Genomic DNA, 22734 nt, shown 5'->3' with positions numbered 1-22734 from the left:
GTTTCAATTTTTATCAGATTTGAAGGAAATAGGGTGTTTTTTTGGACCACCCTGTAGATGTGGTTGTCAGTCTGTTCTTTGAGCTCCGTCATCAGACTGATCACAAGGTAGGCGTGGAACGATACATCTTCATATTGTGGGGAATATCGTGTTATATTGAAAAGTCAACTGCTCCATGAAAGAAAAAAAAAAAAAAAAAAACGACCTCTTGCAGAAGAATGAATTGATTTACAAAATATACTTTGTAAAAAAAGAAAAAGAAAAAAAAAAGATTTACAAAATATACAAACAGGAAACAGCCTCAGTTATTACAATTCATGCTTCAGAATAATTTGTTTCTTTAAAGCTAAACATTCACCACATATTACTTTCTACATAATTAGTGTGAACAGTGATGTAATTGTGTATCGTACCGTGGAGCGAGTGCATTGTTCCAACTCTATTAGATGGTGTGAAGTCGTGACCCCGGTGCAGTTACATATAAGAAATAACAATCAGTGCAGTAACATTTTCTGTGCGCAGAATGACTTTAAAATAAAATACAAACTCTTCCAGCCATACCAAGATGTGACACGATGGGACTCCAGCACAGATTGTGCCCTTCAACATGAAATCTGGATTTATATATGTGAAGTCAAAACTGCACGTCGCTTCATGAATGTGAAACTGTGGAGGTAACAGCAGGCCGGGTCAGTTCCCTGGATCCTGTTTCTGTCAGTGAACTGCTGCCAATTAGGCCATGCTCCAAAACCAAAGCAGGGAAAGACACTCTGAGACCAACATCTGGGACCTAACCAACTTCTCATGCTCCTCTCACGGAATGATGAATAAAAATATGCTCCATATACACACGCAGCAGTTCACCTGCTAGTTCCTAACAGTTAATGAAAAATTAACATCTGCACCACCCGTTCCTCTGTGAAAGTTCAAATAAAGTAAAACAGAAGCTATTGAAAATAGTTTCAGCTAGGGGGCAGAATAACGCTGTTGACAACAGAGTTGCTTCTTTGTCTTGCTGATCTCGCACAAACTCTTCTGACTTATTTATCACTGTAGAGCCGTACGGCCGCAACATTGTGGAGAAACTCAAATCTTTTCTTCAAAAATTTATGCAATTTTTGTGGCAGTCACATAGATAGATAGATTTTATTATCATTACAAGTGCAACGAAATTATCTTCACACCCGGTCACCTCAGACAAATACGTATACAACAATTAATCCACAATTATTATGAGTTGAACATAATAATGGCACACATCAGAATTGAAACAACCATACATATACTTTTGATTGTTTATGTATGTATGTAAGACAGTCCATTATCCGAATTGAGGCAATGTGAGTGTGGGGTGGCCGCAGCAGTATCCCACGCAGCCACGAGCTCAGGGGGAAATGGAAAGCTGCAGCAGCTGAGTTGTGCTATCTCCCGGAGGGGGAAAAGAGTGGTGGTGCAGAGGCTGGGGTAGTGGTTGGGGGGGTGGACAGAAACACAAGGGGGGGTGTGCGTCTATGTGTGCAGGTGGCTCATATCAGTCTCTGTCCATGTATGCTGGAATTGCCTTGGCAACAGGAAGCTGTGGGGGAGGGCAGATAGATAAGAGGGGTGCCGAATGCTTCACCAAGACCGATGAGATCCTTCTGGAGGAAAAATGAGCAGGACATTTTGACCTTTGGTAGCTGATAAGCTGCCATGTTTGGGGTTGGGTAGAGAAACACAGAAATTCCGCAGCTCCTCTGACCGTCAGAATCTCACATGATGCCTTATTTAAAACTGCACATCAGAAAAAGTTGGGATGGCTTGGAAAATGCAAGTTTTTAACCCCCCCCCAAACAAACAAACAAACAAACAAAAAATGCAATGATCCTTACATTTGCTTCTGCTTCATTGCCGGTAGGAACCTAAGATACAAGGAGTGATTTAGAAGTTTTGAGTCAGACCCAAAAAAAGTAGGGCGTGGTTCTCCATCTCAAGAATGTGTGAAGTTTTGACTCAGTGGGTGCAATGTTGAGAAATGTTGGTTTCTCAGAATGCAAAAGATGGAGAACCACGCCCTGCTTTTTCTGGTTCAGGCTCAGAACTTCTCCATTTCCTCTGACATTTCAGGTTTTTATGTGGTCGTCTTTTTTGTAAGTCATCTTGCTAGGCCCTTCTTGTGGTGGGCAAGTTATCATTCTTGTCCCTGTGTTGAGTATCAAAACTGCCCCCTGCAGTCGTAGATGGCACTGCAACTGGCACTGAGGTCATTTAAAAGGCAATGAACATTAAACAAAACATCGCCTGAGAGTAACATCACAGGCAGAGGCTTTCGAAAACATAGAATACCTTCATCAAGGTGTTAAATAACCCATTCAGGCAAGATGTTTCCTTTGTTTCCCAGAACCCTGTAACTTTTAAATTCATAATAAAACTCTGAATAACATTGCGCGGCGGCTCCTGTGAGGCCAGCATTGTGATTACTGGGTCAATAAGATGTCCAATCTGAGCTGGTGATTAGAGAAACCACTACAGATGACTTTGCAGTAACGCCGGTGTTACAATCAGCACACGAATGGCAGCCTGTCAGAGTCAGCGGGAGTGGAAGTGCAGAGACAATCAAATGTGCAGCTTTAATGACGCTGTCGGTGGAACTCTCCGCGGCAGATAAATGCTTCCCCTCCCACTCGACGCTGATGAGCGGTTGGTGGCTTATCAGGAGGCTCCCCATCTGTGCTCTCAGCACTCTAATGAAGAGACTGACAAGATGCCAGCTCAATGACGGCTGTGTTTTTGATTCTAATGATGAATGAGTGTTGTTCACGGACGAGGGGGGTGTGCTCATACCCTCCTTCACCTCTTCCTCTTCATGAAGCACAACAGATTCATCACCAAGAAGCAGCGGCGAAGGTGTTTAGTATTTTACTGATTCATGTCTTGACACAAACCATCCAATCCATGACTTGTATCCAGCTCATTAGATCAGAATAATGCTATAGAAATTTGAAACCCTTTCGTAGCTGGCCCCTGTTCCCTTAGCGTTTGATGGGTCCCTCCAGTTTTTTGGCAAATAAATGACCACCTGCGACCAAGAGAGATACAAGCTATAATACCATCCACATCCTCCGGTCATGACCTCGCCTATATTCTAAGCATGTGTCACCTCCCTTGCTTCTGAGGGGAGGTGATGGTCTAGTGGTTAAGCATTGGGCTTGAGCCCAGAGGATCCTCGGTTCAAATCCCAGCCTGACCGGAAAATCACTAAGGGTCCTTGGGCAAGGTCCTTAATCCCCTAGTTGCTCCCGGTGTGTAGTGAGCACCTTGTATGGCAGCACCCTCACATTAGGGTGAATGTGAGGCATTACTGTAAAGCTCTTTGAGTGTCTGATGCAGATGGAAAAGCATCCATTTAGTTGCAGTCCATTTACCATTTGTCAGTATTGGAAGTTAGAGCTACAGGCTTGTTAGCATAGGATCCTTGTTTCATTCCTCAATCAAACAGGCAACTCACTGAGGTGCCCTCGAGCAAGGTCCTTAATCGCCAAGTTGCTCCCAGTGTGCAGTGGAGAGCCTTGCATGGAAGCACGCTCCCATCATATGTGAGTGAGTCATCATGGCTCAACAGTAACACTTGTCCGCTCAAAACTGCAGAGTGAACGATGCTATCAGACTAGTGCTCCATGCCCCTTTTTTTGCCCAACGTGGCAAGTTAATTTTCAGGCGCATTTAGATTTAAATCTTGTCTGTGTCCCCCTTCACTTCATCTCATATGTGCAATGTTCTTGGAGTGAGCAAACATCTGCAGCTTAGCATTCAGTACAGAGTGTTTTAAAAGTTTTAAAAGCACATTATCACACTGATTCACATTAAAATATGCAACACACCTCTATTTTCTATTACACATTTCATCCGCAGTGCGTTTGCTGTTTCAGAGTGCAATGCCAATGTGAAAATCTAAAAAATATTTCGGTCTCCTTTTCTTCAGGTATGCACATGTGTTTCTCTTGAGTGGCACATGATGGAAACATCTTACTGTCGTGCTTTACAAACAAACAAGTTTATCCATGTGTGGATTTTCTGTGACTGTCTGTGATATGGGCGTAGGTGGCAGTATGAGTCGTGGGAACAATCCCCCCAACCGCCTTAGAGAGTAAAGATCCACTTTTGAAGAAATTTTGCACATACTACACTACTGCTACTACGCCGAATTTCTTAGTTTACTCCAACAATTTGCCAGGCATGGCAAGTGATCTCTTGGTCTAAGCATAGAGCCCTGTACGTATGTGAAAGAGTGCATCGTTGTAAAGCCCTTTGAAATATGTTATAGAAATATCATCCATTTACCATTTTTATCTGCAGGTTTAGGCAAGAAAAATGAATAACTTTATAAAAGCTTTGTCATATAAAATAAACTTAACCAAGATTTAGATCGAAATATATTAGGTAGAGGTGCACAGTGCAGTATTTTTCAGGTCATATCAGTTTGATAATGCCCAAAGTTTGATCAGATATAAAATAAAAATAAATGACAGCTTATAGAAATAGAGACCACTTACCATTCAAATGGGATGAACACTGTAAGAATTGCAGTACATTTTGTGTACAGGACAGTAAATCAGTGTAGAATAGACTGACACGGGTATAGATGGAACCTTTTGACCACCGCCTATGCTTTTTGTCACTTTTACAGAAGTTACATTGCTATGTCCTATTCAACCGTCACCGTGTTTGATGTCACAAACCTTTGTGTCTGTGCGGTGCCCTCTGGTGGATGTGCTGCCTCATTCATTGCTTGTATTGGAAAGCAGAGACGATGTTGTTTCCTTTGTTGTTGTTGTCTCAAGTGTGTCACCTGAAGAATAGAACTTTGCTCGACCAACTGATTAGTTTTCATGCTTGGTCGGTCAAACGCGGATGTAAACATGGCTGTTGAACTGTTAGAGTCAGAAGGTTAGAGATTTGTTGGCTGCATCTCCTTTTCTGTGCAGAAAGAAGAGCTTCATCTTTTGTAGACAATCGGAACAATTTGTTGGAGTGTGGAGCCACGTCATGCTGCCTTCACGTGACACTTGGAAAATCCTACTTCCAGTCTGTGAATTACGAATGCGTTGTTGTGTGTTGGGGGGTTTGGCTGGGCATTGTTTTGCTGTTTTTGTGTTCGTTTTCCTCCCCAGGTGGTTTGGGGCTGATCTCTGGGGAGAGTGTGCTGCGGAAGAGTCTCTCACCTTTGTTTCGGTGATCTGCTGCACCTGTTACACTCACGTGCGGCTCTCTATCAGGACGATCTACGGCACCTGTGGCATTTACGTGCAGATCTAAGGACTCTCAGCTGGTGCCAATGAAGAAATGAAGAGCTGCATTTAAGCCAGCAGTGATCAGGGCTGAACTGCCGGAGAATACGACCATGTGACAATCGTTTGGGGACGCTGAGGGCCGCTCCAGATTCTGACATTGCGCCTGTGAAGGAGGACAAGGGTGAGAGGCAAACGCGGTCAGCACACGTCAGAGGTGATTATTCTGAAAGGCTTATCTGTAATTGTAATTTGGCGTTTTGCGCAGCTATAATTAAATATTGGTGAAAATTGGTTTGCTCCTCACGGCAGTGGCGCGCAGATGGATAATCCTCCACTAGCTGTGAGCAGCAGCCCCTTTGAACTAATTCTGAAAGCAGACCTGAACGTGTAGCTGATAAGTGTGCCTCTAAATAATATTTCGTGGTAATAGTGTTGAATAACTTCACCTCTGTTCCTCCTTCACAGAGTACAGTTCTGGGAAAAGCCACCTGGGGGGTGTCGGCGGAATTCCTGAGTCCAAAACGTTCGGACTCCTATTTGTTGAGACGCTGAGAAAGCGCGCCGCCTCTTCACCTCACCAGACTTATTTAGTATTTTATGTACAGCACAAGGGGAAAAAATAAAACTTGTTTCTTTTGGAACTGCTTCTGGTTATTTGACACTGGGTTCAGTCAGACGCTGGATCGCTCCTCAATCCGCGTCCAAACCATAACATGCGTCACATTCAAGTGCGTTTTCACCTGCATTATGCACAAAAAGATGCAACACATTACATAGAAGTTTGTAGGTTAAAATCATGTAGTCTTATAAAAGTTGACAACTTATTATTATTATTATTATTATTATTATTATTATTATTATTACTGGCATTTACTCTTTTATTACTGGACTTTATTTTATTTAATGCTTTGATTCCTGGGAAACCCTATATTAGTGGTTATTATTGTTATTAATAATAAATGCAATTTTTTTGTGTATAAGTCACAGGACCTCCAAACTAGTCACCCCCCCCCCCCCCCCAAAAAAAGTGACTTGTAATCTGGAAAATACCATCCATGATCAAAACTGTCCTCTGCCATGCTGAAAAAGTTGAATGTCACAGCAACTCGGAAATCAACAGGGCACCGCAGTCTCGTTTGAACCCTGCGTGATACTACGGGAACTGACTGCTCCGTTCCCGTTGTGCAATATATACACAGCATAACTTCACATGGGAAAATGGTGTGCTGTTTTGTTTTTGGCAGTAATCGCCAAAGCAGTTGCAAAAAGTTTATTTTTTCAGTTCCCAGTGGAGAAGACTAGGCAGATGGGAGACGTTGTTACACTGCTACACAGCTAACCAGAGTAGCTCCGGTCTCTCGCCTGCAAAACCGCCTCGACACATTTGTGCTCCGGGTCACAAACAAACCGCAACACATGTCCACTTTCCCACCGCATCGTCACTTTTTCTTTGCAGTTTCACTTTGTTTGCGTGTAATTTTCCCAAAAACTCTGAGAAAATTCCGTGTTTCCATCCCCGGAAGTAGAGAAATGACATCATATGCATCATATTTTACCCCTATAGTGCCCGCCCTTAAACGAGACTGCACTGCCCAATTATCTTTTCACACTCGAATTTGCAACTTCGGGGGCCTTTAATGTCCAGTTTACAAGTCGCCAACTCATATTTACCACAATTCCAACAGCATATGAATGCAGCATTAAAAAATCATATGTTCTGGAAAAGTCACGCCCATTTTCACATAGTTGAATCAAATCAGTATTGATGTGAAATCTTATGTAAATCTCACACAGAAAATAATGATGTGCTTGTTGTTTCATAGTGACTGCAATTGATAGAAATGGATTTTAACAAATGGATTTTTAACAAATTTACAGCACAGAAGAAGAATAATTCAGTTTTACAGTTTACAGTCTTGTGGTGGAAGAGCTCAGGACAGGAATCCTGATGTCGGTCTGGTTTCTGGGTGTTCCCAGCTAATAGTAAACTTCCACAGGTCTGCTTTATGGCTCCCTGCAAGGAGTCTGAAATCTGTTGTTCAACAGAATACAGATGGTATTTCAGTGGTAAACCTTCCTTCCCTTTGCAGGCTGTTTTTAAGATGCAGCACAGAGTGCTGATCCTGGAAGTCGTAAACTTGAGAATGCTTAATCCTGCCTGCTGGGCTATGGCCGCAAACCACTTGTTATGAAGGATCAAAGCTCACAGTCGTGCAACATTTCGGTGCCTGTTTTTTTTTTAAATGTATTTATCCTTCGGCCCTGAATAAGACCTATTGATCCTCTTATTTCTTCCTGCTCTGTATCTTATTAGCCCGATTCTGTAGCCTCTCCCCATCCACCAGAACTTCACCTCCTGCAGGCACCGCTGCAACTTTTCTTTTGACTCCAGCATCGTCAGAGTGACCGGGTCTTCTCTTCTCACAGATCTTATTTTCACTTTGTCCCTCTTTGTGCTGTGGTTTGTGTCTGAAGTTAAGGTGGGTTCAAAGTCTTGTTCTTTGTCTAACCCTCTGCACCTCAGTGAAATCAGCATCAAAGCGGGCTTTGTTCTGGAGCTTTGGAAACCCGAACACATCCTGACCCTCTGCATACCAGACCGGTCTGAAGAAAAGAAGGATCTACCCCGAAAAAAGCCTGATACACAAAGATACACTATGAAGGCAATGGCTTTATCCAGCGTCTGTTTAGAACAACGTCAGTTATTATGGGAGGAGTGTCTGTTACGAGTTGCCAGTTTTGACAGATGATGTAATTCCAAAGGTTTCTACAGAATATGAGACGTAATATATCTTACAATGCAGGTACCTCAGTGGGTGAGATGTTGGGCTTCCAGTCTCTAGACCTGCATTGGATTTCTGTTCATTCCTCAGTTAGTAGGTAAAGAACATTTTTTTCGAGCACAGGAAAAGAGGACATGTTGTTCTGTATTCTGGCACTGAAAGGTCTATAACCTGCGACCAGCTGTGGCTGATCTGTCTTCTCTGTCATTTGTTGGAGATACAGTAGTGTTCAGAATAATAGTAGTGCTATGTGACTAAAAAGATTAATCCCTGTTTTGAGTATATTTCTTATTGTTACATGGGAAACAAGGTACCAGTAGATTCAGTAGATTCTCACAAATCCAACAAGACCAAGCATTCATGATATGCACACTCTTGGGCTATTAGTAAAAAAAAGTAGAAAAGGGGGTGTTCACAATAATAGTAGTGTGGCATTCAGTCAGTGAGTTCGTCAGTTTTGTGGAACAAACAGGTGTGAATCAGGTGTCCCCTATTTAAGGATGAAGCCAGCACCTGTTGAACATGCTTTTCTCTTTGAAAGCCTGAGGAAAATGGGACGTTCAAGACATTGTTCAGAAGAACAGCGTAGTTTGATTAAAAAGTTGATTGGAGAGGGGAAAACCTATACACAGGTGCAAAAAAAATAGGCTGTTCATCTACAATGATCTCCAATGCTTTAAAATGGACAAAAAAAAAAAAAAAGACGCGTGGAAGAAAACGGAAAACAACCATCAAAATGGATATAAGAATAACCAGAATGGCAAATGACTGAATGCCACACTACTATTATTGTGAACACCCCCTTTTCTACTTTTTTTTTTTACTAATAGCCCAATTTCATAGCCTTAAGAGTGTGCATATCATGAATGCTTGGTCTTGTTGGATTTGTGAGAATCTACTGAATCTACTGGTACCTTGTTTCCCATGTAACAATAAGAAATATACTCAAAACCTGGATTAATCTTTTTAGTCACATAGCACTACTATTATTCAGAACACTACTGTAGTTGCAATGTGGAAGCTGAAAAGTCCGTATTGATACAAGTAAAGCTGTCAAAATTTTCAGTATGTCGGCACCGTTCACGCTTTGATATGAAGCATTTTGTCCCACATTTAGGTGACAAGATCTTGTCATTTCTTCTGTGTTCTTTTTCGTGCATTGTTCGTTGATATGAACTATCTGTGACAAATTCCTTCTCAGGGGTGCCACAAGTGCAGACTCCATGATCAATTTTTTGTTTTGTTTTTTTTTCTGTTGGAGGAGTCTCCTGAAGTCTTCAAAACAAAAGCATGAAGCTGCTCCGTGGCAACAGATCAACATGATAAGTCAAACTGTCATAAATATAGTCGAGCTCCATGATGTGGAGAAAACAAGGAGCTTGGACACTTTAACTACAACTTTGTGTTTGTCTGGTTTTTACAACACAGTGGAGTATTCCTGCTATCGGAACAGTTTTTCTACTTCTGGAGAATCCAACAGACAATATCAATATGATCTGACCTTTGGATGAGAGTGGAGCGCTGCAAGGGCAGTAAATCAGGATTTGATGTAAGTTTGCAGAGAAACATACAGATGTCAGGTCAGGTTTGGGCACGTGTGCTGGTTCTGTGCATAGCGGTACCACCACAATACAGAACCACCCTGCATCCTTCCATCTATCCATCATTTATCTAAGGAACCATAATTATACAGGGCTGGACTTCGGTTCCATTGCTGCGGGTGTGCACTTATTCTGTGCAGTACATATGAAAAGTAACACATAAGGACTGGAAGTCTGATTACTGTAATATTACTATCTGCCCCATGCACGTATGCTGAGCACGAAGACTTCGGAGAAATTTGCAGTGAAAAGTGAGCATGCTGTATCTTAAAAATGAAACAAATATGAAGCACCTGCCAAAGGTCGTTCCGGTGGCTCTCACTGGGATTGTGTGAGAAGATGATAGGATATGTATTTTTAAAGAACACTGCAAAGAGAAAGAGAGGAGGCCAGAAGTAGAGGAACAGGGGAAAAGCAGGCTGATGTGGATGCAAGAAGAACTCGGTACATCGGGCAGTAAGGAGCCTGGGGGTCTCTCGGTGGGCAAAGTTACACTTATTGATTGTGATGAGGGAGTAAAAGGCAAAGTTTCAAGACAGAGAGAGAAGGGAAACAAGATGGACAGAATGATCACACGCTTGTATGTTGCGTGACTTGGATATCAAGATATGGCAGGCAAGAACCCACTCTTTTCTCTGTAGCACCATTCATAATAATGCTTCCTGCTATATTACAGATACAACCACGGTGATCCTGAAGTCCTTCTGAATGAGTCTTCGTCTTTAGAATTTGGACAGTAATTACACTATGGACAGTAGGTCCTGATTCACTCAGCCACATGGGTGTGCAGCCAGTACATTCTGAGTGCCGGTCCCAAGCCTGGATAAATGAGTAGGGTTGCATCAGGAAGGGCATGTGGTGTAAAACAAGCCAAAATAACCATGCAGGTTAGAAACTGAATTTCCACACCGATCAGTCAAGGCCCGGGTTAACAACAGTGGCCAGTGAAAAAGAAGAGGAGAACATGTCCACTATCAGCAGGAGAAGATGAAAACTAGAAGGGTGGAAGTGAGAGTTGGAACTTTGAATGTTGGCAGTATGACTGGTAAAGGGAGAAACCTGGCTGATATGATGGAGAAGAGAAAGATAGATGTATTGTGTGTGTAAGAGACCAAGTGGAAAGGAAGTAAGAGCAGAAGCATAGCAGGGGTTCAAGTTGTTGAATCCTGGTGTGGAAAGGAAGAGAAATGATATTGAGTCATTTTAAAAGGAAGAGTATGTTAAGAGTATGTTGGAGGTTAAGTGAGTATCTGACATGGCGATGAGTGTAAAGTTGGAAATTGAAGGGGTGATGATGAATATCATCAGTGCATATGCCCCACAGGTAGGTTGTGAGACAAAGGAGAAAGAAGATTTCTGGAGTGAGTTAGATGAGGTGGTGGAGATTGTACCCAAGTATAAAAGAGAGGTGACTGAAGCGGACTTCACTGGGCATGTTGGTGAAGGGAACAGAGGTGATGAGGAACTAAAAAGGGTAGCTATGGTATCAAGGACAGGTAATTGATTTTGCAAAAAGGATGGAAATGGCTGTGGTGAATACCTATTTCAGGATAAGGGAGGAGCACAGGGTGACATATAAGAGTGGAGGAAGGTGCACACAGGTGGACTACGTTCTTTATACGAGATACAAGCTAAAAGAAACTGAAGACTGTAAGATGTGGCAGGGGAGAGTGTAGCTGGACAGCAAAGCATGATGGTTTGTAGGATGACTTTAGAGGTGAAGAAGAAGTAGTGAGAGCTCAACAAAGGATCAGATGGTGGAAGCTGAAAGAGGAAGACTGTTGTGTGAAATTCAGTGAGCAGTTGAGAGAAGCACTGGATGGAGGGGAAGCAGTTTTGGACAACTGGATGAGTACTGCAGATGTGGTGAGGGAGACAGTGAGGAATGTACCGGGTGTCACATCTGGACAGTGGAAGGAAGACAAGGTGTTGGGGAAAGTGTAGTGACACGGACCCACAACAGGGGGCGCAAATGAACGGTCAATAGATGAGCCAAAACGTAACAATTTAATGTTGTGAATGTGCACAACGATGATACAGACAATCACAGAATCTGATAGCAGTCAATACACCAAGGTGACGTGTGGGCAGGCTCGAGGATAGAAGACGTCTGTCCTGAGAAGAGCTGGGACCACACGATTTCCACCGCCACAGAACCTGGTGAATACTGGAGCCGCCAAGTCCCGAATTCCCAGGTGATCACCGTCCCTGACTGTCGGATCTGGTACTGCTGGCGAGGAGCACAAACAGTGAGATGTGGGTGTGTGCACACCCAGTAACAAAAACAGTCAGAAGGTGGAAAGTCACCTCCACCTCTAATCACACACTCGTGCAGCTCCTGTTACACCACTTATCTGGTTTGGGTGTGAAGCGCCCTCTGGTGGTGGGCCAGCAGTACCTCCTCTTCTGGCGGCCCACACAACACAAGGAGACTTGGTGGTGGAATGAAGATATCCAGGAAAGCATAAGGAGAAAGAGGGATAGTCGGAGAGATGAAGAGAGTAGACAAGAGTACAAGGAGATGTGGCCTAAGGTGACAACAGAAGTGGCAAAAGCTAAGGAAAAGGCATTTAGCGAGCTGTACAAGAAGTTGAATAGTAAGGAAGGAGAAAAGGACTTGTACCGATTGGCCAGACAAAGGGACAGAGCTGGAAAGGATGTGCAGCAGGTTAGGGTGTTAAAAGATGCAGATTGTTGTGGGCTGGGGTGTTTGGCTGGCTTGGTTTTTGTTTTCTGTTTCTCCCACCAGGTGGTATGCATTCAGGACTGAGTGGCTGAGCATTAGGACCTCACCCTGAACACCTGAGGCTTGTTTTCACATGCAGGTCATCAGGACTGTATTTTGTCTTAATCAGAGATTGCTGCATTTAAACCTTGAATGCACAGTGTGTGATTGCCAGAGACTCGACCTTGTGAGCAGACGTGTGAGATCAACGTCAGGAGAACAATCTCACCATCACGGACGCAGAGACCGCTCCAGGTTTGACGCCACAGTCTGTGAAGGAGGATTGGGTGAGGTCTCACGCTCTTCAGCACACTTCCTGAGGTAATTCGGTTTTTGGTGACTTTTATGAAGTAATGACACTGGATTTGGTGTCCCTCACACCTTGTGTTAGTGAGCTGTCACGTTATGCTAATTGTCTAATCAGCTTCTGCTGCAGTGGAGATTTGAACTGAGTTGTTCCGTGCCTGCAGGGTAAGAAGCTGATGTATAGATTTAAGCCAGGAAGTGTTTGCTGATTGCGTGCACCTTTGAGTTGTGTCTCTCTGTGTGGAGTTGGACTCACCTCATGTTTTCTTTCTTCACAGACTTGGTTTGTCGTGGCCACCTGGGGGGTGTCGGCGGGGTCCCTGGGTCCGAACTGCTGTGGCTCCGGACCGTTTGCGCTGTTGAGAGCGCGCCGTGTTTCCACCTCACCAGACCGCGGACTTTTTAGTTGTTTAGCACTGCACACTGTTATGTTTATTAAATTCTGTTATCTTTTGAACCGTGCTCTGCTTATTTTATGCTGGGTCCTTTCAAATGCTGGGTCGGTGCTCCGACCGCGTCCGAAACATAACACAGATGGTAATGTGCTGACAAGTGAGAAGAGTGTGTTGAGAAGGTGGAGGGAGTATTTTGAGGAGCTGAAGAAGGAAGAAAATGAGAGAGAAAAGGCTGAATGATGTGGAGAAAGTAAATCAGGAAGTACAAGGGATAAGTATTTTATGAAGTGAGCGCAGCTCTGAGAAGGATGAAGAGTGGAAAGGCAGTTGGTCCAGATGACATTCCAGCGGAAGCATGGAAATGTCTACGAGAGATGGCAGTGGAGTTACTGTTTAATAAAAAATTGGAAAGTGAGAGGACACCTGAGGAGTGGAGACGAAGTGTGCTGGTTCCTATTTTTAACAACAAGGGTGATGTGCAGAGCTGCAGTAACTACAGAGACATAAAGTTGATCAGCCACAGCATAAAGTTATGGGAAAGACTAGTAGAAGCTAGCCTTTGAAAACAGGTGAAGATCTCTGAGAAGCAATATGGTTTCAAGTCGGTAAAGAGCACTATGATGAAATGTTTGCTCTGAGACTACTGATCGATAAGTATAGAGAAGGTCAGAAGGAGTTACGTTGTTTGTTTGTGGATATGGAGAAAGCTTATGACAGGGTGCCAAGAGAAGAGTTGTGGTATTGTATGAGGAAATCTGGAGTGGCAGAGAAGTATGTTAGTGAGGTGCAGGACATGTACAAGGATAGTGTGGCAGTGATGAGGTGCACAGTAGGAATGGCAGACTCGTTCAAGGTGGAGGTGAGATTATACCAAGGATAAGCTCTGAGTCCTTTCTTTTTTGCAATGGTGATGGACAGGTTGACGGATGAGAACAGACAGGAGTCCCCATGGACCATGATGTTTGCAGATGACATTGTGATCTGTAGTGAGAGTAGAGAGCAGGTTGAGTGTAGTCTGAAAATGTGGAGATATACTCTGGAGAGAAGGGGAATGAAAGTCAGTAGAAGGAAGACTGAGTCCATGTGTGTGAATGAGAGGGAGCCCAGTGGAATAGTGCAGTTACAAGGAATAGAAGCGGTGAAAATAGAAGGGTTTCAAAATTTGGAGTCAACTGCCCAAAGTAATGGAGAGTGTGGTAGAGAGGTGAAGAAGAGAGTGCAGGCAGGGTGGAGTGGGTAGAGAAAGTTGACATGAGTGATTTGTGACCGAAGAATATCTGCAAAACAGAAGGGGAAAGTTTACAAAACAGTAGTGAGACCAACTATGTTGTACAGCTTAGAGACGGTGGCACTAACAAAAAGACAGGAGGCAGAGCTGGAGGTGGCAAAGCTGAAGATGTTGAGATTCTCTTTGGGAGTAATGAGAATGGACAGGATTAGGAATGAAGATGTCAGAGGGACAGCTCAGGTGGGACGGTTTGGACCCAAAGTCAGAGAGGTGAGATTGAGATGGTTTGGACATGTGCAGAGGAGGGACCCAGGGTATATAGGGAGATGGATGCTGAGGATGGAGCCACCAGGCAGGAGGAGAAGAGGGAGACCAAAGAGGAGGTTCATGGATGTGCTGAGAGAGGACATGCAGGTGGTTGGTGTGACAGAGGAAGATACAGAGGACAGGGTGAAAGCGATTGATCTGCTGTGGCGACCCCTAATGAGAGCAGTCGGTATAAGAAGAAGAAGACAGTAGGTCCTAATAAGTACTTCGCTGATCAAGCACTTAGGAACATCAGGAACAGTGAGCAGTTTTCTCCAGGTAGAACTGGTGTAGTGTCAGGAAGAGAATCCATCATAAAACATGCCAAAGTCCAGTGCAGATCAAGACAATCCCCCCCCTCCAAAAAAAGGAAAAACGCAAAAAAAAAAAAACCATACAAAAACAAAACAACACAACACTTAAATTGATAGCAAATTGTGTTTTAATTCTCTATGTTAAGATGTCCCACAATGGCTGTCCAGGGTGTAGCCCACCTTTTGCCCAGTAACTGCTGGGATAGACTCCCCCGTGGACAGGATGCCCGTCTGACTCAGTTTTACTTACCCAGATAAAGCTGGTACCAATTTACACCTGGGTAGACTGGGACGATGCAAATCCAGTGTCATATCCAAAGACACAGACAGGTAGCCTGAAGCGCAGACTTGGAAATCGAACCTGGGTCCATATTGGTAGTCCAGCTCCTAAACCACAGATCTGCCTGCTCTCACCGGGGTTGTTAGTGACATCACACACAATCTGGACATTACATCATAAAATGTTTGTGTTAATGGAGAGGGCGGGGCTGGCTGAATGATTCATGTTCAGTAACTTTAATTGCTGATTTTTTTTTATTATTTATTTTGGTGCTGAGGCATGCAGTAATTTTCCACTATGCAATGTAATAAAAATCAATCAATAATCTGAATTGTGGATGTTCATTAAACACCATCTTTCGCAGTGTTGGCTTTGTCTTTTAATTACAGAAAAATAAAAAAACAGGGTTTGGTGTCAAGCATTGCTGAACAGATGTGTGCGCTCAGTGTAACCGATTAAAACAAATTAACTCAATGTCATCCAAGTGTCATAAAAATAATCACTTCTAAAATTGAGACTGGATAATAATAATTGGTATAATTGTGTTTTTACACCAGATGTGATGCTCGGACATTATTGCAGCCATGATTTTGTCCTGTGTACTGATTGTACTTTTGCACAAATCCCGAGCTTACAGTGGCTGAAAGAGTTCAGGATCACCAAAAGAAATGTAGTAATAATAATAATAATAATAATAAGGGTTTGGTAATTTCTCAGCATCATGTTATACAACAACGTTTAAAGGTTTTCAGGAAGCTAAGAGAGTTATTACTCTGCACGTCAGCAAAATGGTGATAGAAGGGTGTTGATTTCACTGGTGTGTGTCTGTGGACAAGATAACTCAAAAACAGATGGACATAATTCCTTCAAACTTGGTGGGAATATTACCTTTATAGATATCTAGAGGTGATTATATTTTGGAGTAATAGATCTAAATTGATTGTGATTGATTGGTATGAATGACTTCATCATGAAATCACACAGAAGTTGTATGATAGGTCATGCAGAGTCAAAAACACCATTCCAGACAGATGTGTATTTACTTGTGCATTTATATTGTGGTGTATAGAGTGTGCAGGGTGTGAATCAGTCCTCTGAAGCCTTTTAAATGCTGTTTTCTATCTGGGATGTGTGAAGCCTTCAGGTTATAGCTGTTTTTTTAATCATTTTGTTATAAAATCAGGCTTTGTAACACAAAGGACACAGTCTGTCCAAAGTTTATGTTTCTTAAACGCTTTTTTTTTTGTGAAAAGACATAGCTTCAGTTATCATTGTCTTCAAATGTCACCCATATGTGGGGAAGGGTTGTGAAATAGTGTGCCTTGTTTGGCTCCCGGGCCCGTAGTTTCACACCGCCAGTCTAAAGTGCTTCATAAGTCCACGTCATTCCCCTGTTTAGTCCTAAATCACGCTGTGCTGACTTTTTGTTGTGTGCTTCTCCATACACACAGCATGTCAAACACCCGTCACCCGCCAACAGGGACGCCACACGGTTATTTTACTGTAAACACGGGTGACCCAGAGGGGAAGAAAGCAGACACACCTGCCTTTTTTATTTTAGTCTTCAATTTCAGATGTGACTTTTCTTCTCCTCCAAGGTTTCCCGTATTTTACGGAGTGACAAATTTGTTTGACCTACATATTTTCTCAGTTTATTTTCGGTTGTAACATATGCATTTTCTCTTTTTTCTCTGCAGTTTTTTGGCTTTATGTTTGCTGCAGCTGTAGTCTGAAAAAATATTTTTGCACCTTTTCCTTGTAGACTTTGAATTTGATTTGTTAATTTAGGGCTTTAAAAGTGATGTTTGGAAGCGATGGCCGTGTGTTAGTCCAGTAATAAACCAGCTGTGTTTCCACGACAAACCAGTGTATGCTGGGATAGGCTCCAGCGCCACCTGCGGCCACAAATGTGATAAATTTGTGAGAAAATGGACAAAACAAGGACTGAACACAGTCATGATCACCTGTCGGTGTGCACACCGATCAGCCTGATTTAACAGATTGCACACAGATGAACTTCCTGTGCAGATGGGCCTGAAGCGGGGGGGAAAGGCATTTAAAACTTAAATGTATGTTTTTCTCAAGTTTAAAGATTCAGAGCTCGTGGCTCGCCAGCAGTGTACTGACAGTGTCACCGCTGTAACAAAGCCTGGCTCGTCTAAAGAACGTGTCTGATACTAACTGGCTGCAGTCCACTAAATAAAAGATGTTTCCTCCTGAAACGCCTGCTGTCTCGTCCTGCGTGCTGTGCAACCAAATGCAAAGCCGTACATCAACTTCAGTATAACACAGCTGTTCCATTATTTTGTAGAAACTGATACATCAGTTACTCGTAGATGAAAATAAACTGTGCAGTTCTAAACCCTGAGGTAATACAAAATGTAACGACATGGAGAATGAAAGGCATCAGAGGGCTGATACATACCCAGCGCACCCTACACACCATGATATATAATATATGTACAAGTCAAATCAAATCAATTTTATTTATATAGCGCAAAATCACAACAAACAGTTGCCCCAAGGCGCTTTATATTGTAAGGCAAGGCCATAGAATAATTACGGAAAAACCCCAACGGTCAAAACGACCCCCTGTGAGCAAGCACTTGGCAACAGTGGGAAGGAAAAACTCCCTTTTAACAGGAAGAAACCTCCAGCAGAACCAGGCTCAGAGAGGGGCAGCCTTCTGCTGGGACTGGTTGGGGCTGAGGGAAAGAACCAGGAAAAAGACATGCTGTGGAGGGGAGGATAGATCAATCACTAATGATTAAATGGAGAGTGGTGCATACAGAGCAAAAAGAGAAAGAAACACTCAGTGCATCATGGGAAACAAGTAAATAAACATCTGTCTGTAATGGTGTTTTTGACAATATTTCAATATGATTATGAAGTCATTCACACCAATCAATCATTGATACTTGCTAATCAAAATATGCTTCAGATCATCCATCTATGCTTCTTGGTTGTTGAGATATAAAGGAAAAAGAGCTTTTCAGACTGTGTTTTCTGTGACCTTTAACCAAACTATTCAAAATGTAATCACTTATAGATATCTATGCGAGTAACATTCACACCAAGTTTGAAAAAAATCCTTTGAGCTGTTTATGAGTAATCTGGTCCACAGTCAAACTCATGTTCCAGGTCGTGGAACTGTTGGTTGACACCAGTTGTTGCTTTGCATACACCCGAACTGTATTCTTCCTTCTTTATGATGTAATAAACCAAGACTATTAAAGACAAAGATCAAAGGAAAAATTCACAGGAGTGAGTATAAATGTTAAAAAACAATGGAAGCAGGTCTGCATTACCCCAAAACCAAACAAAAATTATCCACTTTTTCTGTAACTCATAACACAATAAATAAATAAATAAATAAATAATAAAAAAATAAAAATCCCAGTGTGGAAATATGACAGTTTGTGATCTTATCAGAGATCCTCATCTACATAACTGAATTGGACTGATTTTGTCCTGGATGGAAGCATTTGAGTCGACGGGAATCCTGATGAATAAAATAAAAATTTGTCAAGCGGTTTTCTAAAGCGGAAACAGCTGGAAGCATCTCGGGATTTAGTGATCAGATGGAATTTATAAAATTAAAATGTTTCTGAATGTCAACAGCTGTCTTTGGGGGAAAAAAAACAAAACAGTTTGCCTCTAAACTCGCCAGTAGCGACAACAAAAACTCTTTTTAAAACATACAAATATTTCCATGTAACTTCCCTGAAAGGAATTCTGTGATGCCAGACCTTCTTTTAAGCTAAATGCTAAGAGCGTGAGATGTCAGCTGACAGCCGTGGAACTGATATCGTCTGCTGGCTGGAAGGAACGCGGTGGATGTGTCGTCTTACGTGTTTTCCGATTCAGACCTCGTCTGTTTGCCGTCAGTTCCTGCTGCTGTCTCTCTTCACATTTGTCATTGTGTTTAGCTTTTTGTTTTTTTTTCCTGGCTTTTGTTTTTCCTCTTCGTTCTCTTCTCTGCTCTTCCTCTGTTGCTCTATCTTTCTGTTTTCAGAGTGATTCAGATGTTCGGCGCTTCAGCCCCACTCATCACTGTGACAGCCACAACTGTCTGACAAGACAAAACAAATTCTACAACAGCAGCCGGATATTAATGGACGCGGCTTGTTTATCTCCCTCCTTCTTTGTCTTGTTACAGTTGATGCTCTTTGGTAACCACAACAGATATTTCACAATCTCTCAACCACAAAGCCATTCAGAGATAACATACGTATCTGTCAAGGCCCAACAGTTCTGGAATCTTGCATTGGGATTAACAACACTGTTGTGCGTTTGTAAAACTAAAACAACACAACAGTTTTATTAAAATAGCCACTGTATGAATTTATACTTCACTTGAAGGTATCTGGATATGATCTGCTGACCGTTGCTCAAGTTTGATAGTTTTCGTCAGTATTTCTGTGTATCTCAGTTGGGATACCAATATGTCCACCTGAATTAAATTCCAAAACTACACGTCTTTGTCCTTGTCTTGGATCAAGAGATGCTTGGGAAGAGCTTATGCCATCATGAGGTCTCTGTATGAAGGTGGTTGGTGATGCTGAGATCTTGGCAAGAAATCAAAGGTCTAAGACTTTAGGCTCCTGGTGCTTCCTGTCTTACTGTATGATTGTGACACTTGGACACTAACCAGTGACCTAAAGTGACGACTGGATGCCTTCTGTACCATGTCTCTTCAGAAGATACTTTGGTACCACTGGAATAACTTTGTGTTGAATGAGTGGTTTCTTGGAGAGGCTAAGATGAGGAGTATCACTTGCATTGTATGGGAGCGTCAGCTTTGACATTTTGGCCATATGGAGTGTTTCTCTGCGCATTATTGGGCGCATTGGTGCCTGAGTGTTGAGGTCACCAGTGGCTGCAGAAGGTCAAGGGGACACCCATGTTTCACTTTGCTGTGTGACAGCTGGTTATTTAGAGATGTATGAGATGTACCGGTTGTTTGTAGTTGCCTTCCAGTACCCAAGGTGGTTCCATGGTGTTGTTGATGTGGTGATATGCAGCACCAGTACATTTTCCCAGACTCGACATGACTTGACTTGTGTCCTTGGACAGTACACTACTGTACATCTGTATTGTCTTAGTCCACCCAGTTGTAAATTGGTACTGGTCTTGGCTGCGGTAGTAATCTGTTTCAGACTGGTGTCCTGCAGAGTAGGGTTTGTAGACTCCCTAAGGAATCTGAAGATAAGCACGGACATCAATGAGCTTCAGGGCCCATACTACTAATCCTTTGATGGGTTATGTAGGATTCCCATTCTGGAGAGGACAGTCTGGGATCTCCTTCATTCTTTGATCAGGGCTTGGTCAGCCCACTGTGACATTGTGAAGCCAGGCTTTGAGCTGTTGATCTCTTTGGGACTTGCCCTCGACTGTACCCTGGAGCACAGTTTCTTGAGCTTTGGACTTTGGCGAGGGCGGTCGCATCTCCTTGTCCCTCCTCTCCTCCTGTTGTCTCTATCTCTGTCTCCATCCTTCAAAGTCCCGACTTCACCAGACTGTGAATAACTATGGAATGACTCCTGTCCTGTGCACCAACAGCATTTCCTGTATATTTGTTTTGTGAATTGTTCTGTAATTTGTGTTTGTAGCATGGCCCAAGCAGAGGGTCACCCCGTGAAGTCTGGTCTGCTTGAGGTTTTCCTTAGAGGGAGTTTTTCATTACCACTGTTGCTCTGGGGGTTAGTAAGGTTAGACTTTACTTGTGTGAAGTGCCTTGAGGCAACTCTGTTGTGATTTGGAGCTATATAAAGGAAAATAAATTGAAATTGAATTGATCAGCTGGCCTCTCAACATTATTGACACCATCTTTTCAACAAGGAAATCACAGCTGGGGGACCCTGCGTGCCCAGAAGGAACCTATCCCGTGGGCTACGTTCTCGATGCCTGGAAGGAGTGGCGCGTGGCGTGCTTGGCACCACTCTCTGGGGAAGACGCTGAGGATTTATTCTTATTTGTCTTTATGGTAGTTGGGCTTCTGCTGTCAGGAATATATGCTGCCCTCATCTACCGCAAAATTGGCAAGACAGCTGCCACCAAAACCATAACCCCACGTCTGTCCATCATGATTATCGAGGTTGGCAAGGCTGTACAGTCTCAGACTGCATTGACTCTTGAACTGAAATGCAAGTTGGAATGCATCTCAGAGCAGCTGTCTGCCCTGCAAAGGCATTGATGTTGGAGACCAGTGAATATTCATTTACACAATTGGATCTGGACAGTTAAGAGAAGCTGCATTTGGCTGTGTGCTTCTCTGCCTAACCCAAACACGGCAGCCTTATCAGCTACCGAAGGTCAAAATGCCCCGCTTGTTTTTCCTCCAGAAGATTTCGACGGCCCTGGTGATGCACACGGCTCCCCTTCTCAAATACCCTCCCCCACAGACTCTACGCACACATGGACAGGGACGGATATGAACAACCTGCACACAAGGATGCACGCTTCCTCCCACCCTTGTGTTCCTGCCCCACCATCCCGGCCTCCGCAGTTGCCACACTTGCGGCACGGCTGCGCAACCTCCCACCTCCACCCCTTAAGCTCGGTTGTGCAGCATGAAGCTGCTGCAGCCCACGCTCACATTGCCTCAATTCGGATGACAGACTGTTTCAACGTTTTGCGTACATAAACAATCAAATGTATGTGTGCGGTTGTTTTAATTGTGATGTGTGCCATTATTACGTTCAACTAGTAATAATTGTGGATTAACTGCTGTATTTTTGTCTGAGGTAATTGCGTCTGATATGAATTGCCCTTTTAGGGATCAATAAAGTTGTTTGAATCTTGACATGTATGTTTTCAACCTTGCTTCCTGCTTGCTTGTTGATGTGCTGTGTTTAGTGGCGGTGCTGCAGCTTCCTGTTGTACTTCTGCTTAAACGCCTGGATCTGTCTTTCAGACGCTACATTCAGCATCCAGCTTGGATCTATATAACAGAACAAACATCACCACCAGCCTATACAACTTGATATTGACATGGAGGTTGATGGCGCTTCTTCAGATGATGTTGCGTTTTGTCATGACAGGATTATATACCTGGTGATATTGAACCCCAGGTATGTGATGTTGCTGCCCAGTTTCTGGTCCTGTTGACAAGGATTTTTTTTTTTTTTACTCCAGCTGCAGCTTCATCTCTGGTGTTGAAGTCTTGAAGTTCAGTGCCTCCTATGATCAGGCTTCATGGAGACCAGTTGAAAACTTGAGTCATCCTGCTCACAAACAGACAACCATAATCTACTGAATGCAGGAAATGACTTTTAAATTAATTAAAAACAAGTGTAACATTTCACTGTCAAAAATGCTGTTGTGATCCACCAGTGATGAGTGAAGTTCTTGGAGTGTATTAACAGAGACGTTTATTCGCTCATTGTTGCAGCTCGTTGGGTTTGAAATGAAACAGCAGTTGGAGGCTTTGCTTGATGATCAGTTTCTCTCTTTTTGGAAACAAAAATTTCTTATTTTTGCTACAATTCCACCCTCCAGATCCTGATCAGTCACTTGATTATTCA

General features: G+C 43.0%; 1 long non-coding RNA gene across 1 annotated transcript; it reads left to right on the top strand.

Moving 5' to 3' along the window:
* Window positions 1–313: 313 nt before the first annotated feature.
* Window positions 314–20160, top strand: LOC117531119. Its single transcript, XR_004566531.1, has 3 exons — window positions 314–404; window positions 7211–7220; window positions 20150–20160. It is a non-coding gene; the product is annotated as an uncharacterized LOC117531119 (long non-coding RNA).
* The last annotated feature ends 2574 nt before the right edge of the window (window positions 20161–22734 follow it).

This window comes from Thalassophryne amazonica, chromosome 18, assembly GCF_902500255.1.
Source record: "Thalassophryne amazonica chromosome 18, fThaAma1.1, whole genome shotgun sequence".
NCBI classification, from domain to species: Eukaryota; Metazoa; Chordata; class Actinopteri; order Batrachoidiformes; family Batrachoididae; genus Thalassophryne; species Thalassophryne amazonica.
This window is presented reverse-complemented; position numbering and strand designations above follow the sequence as displayed.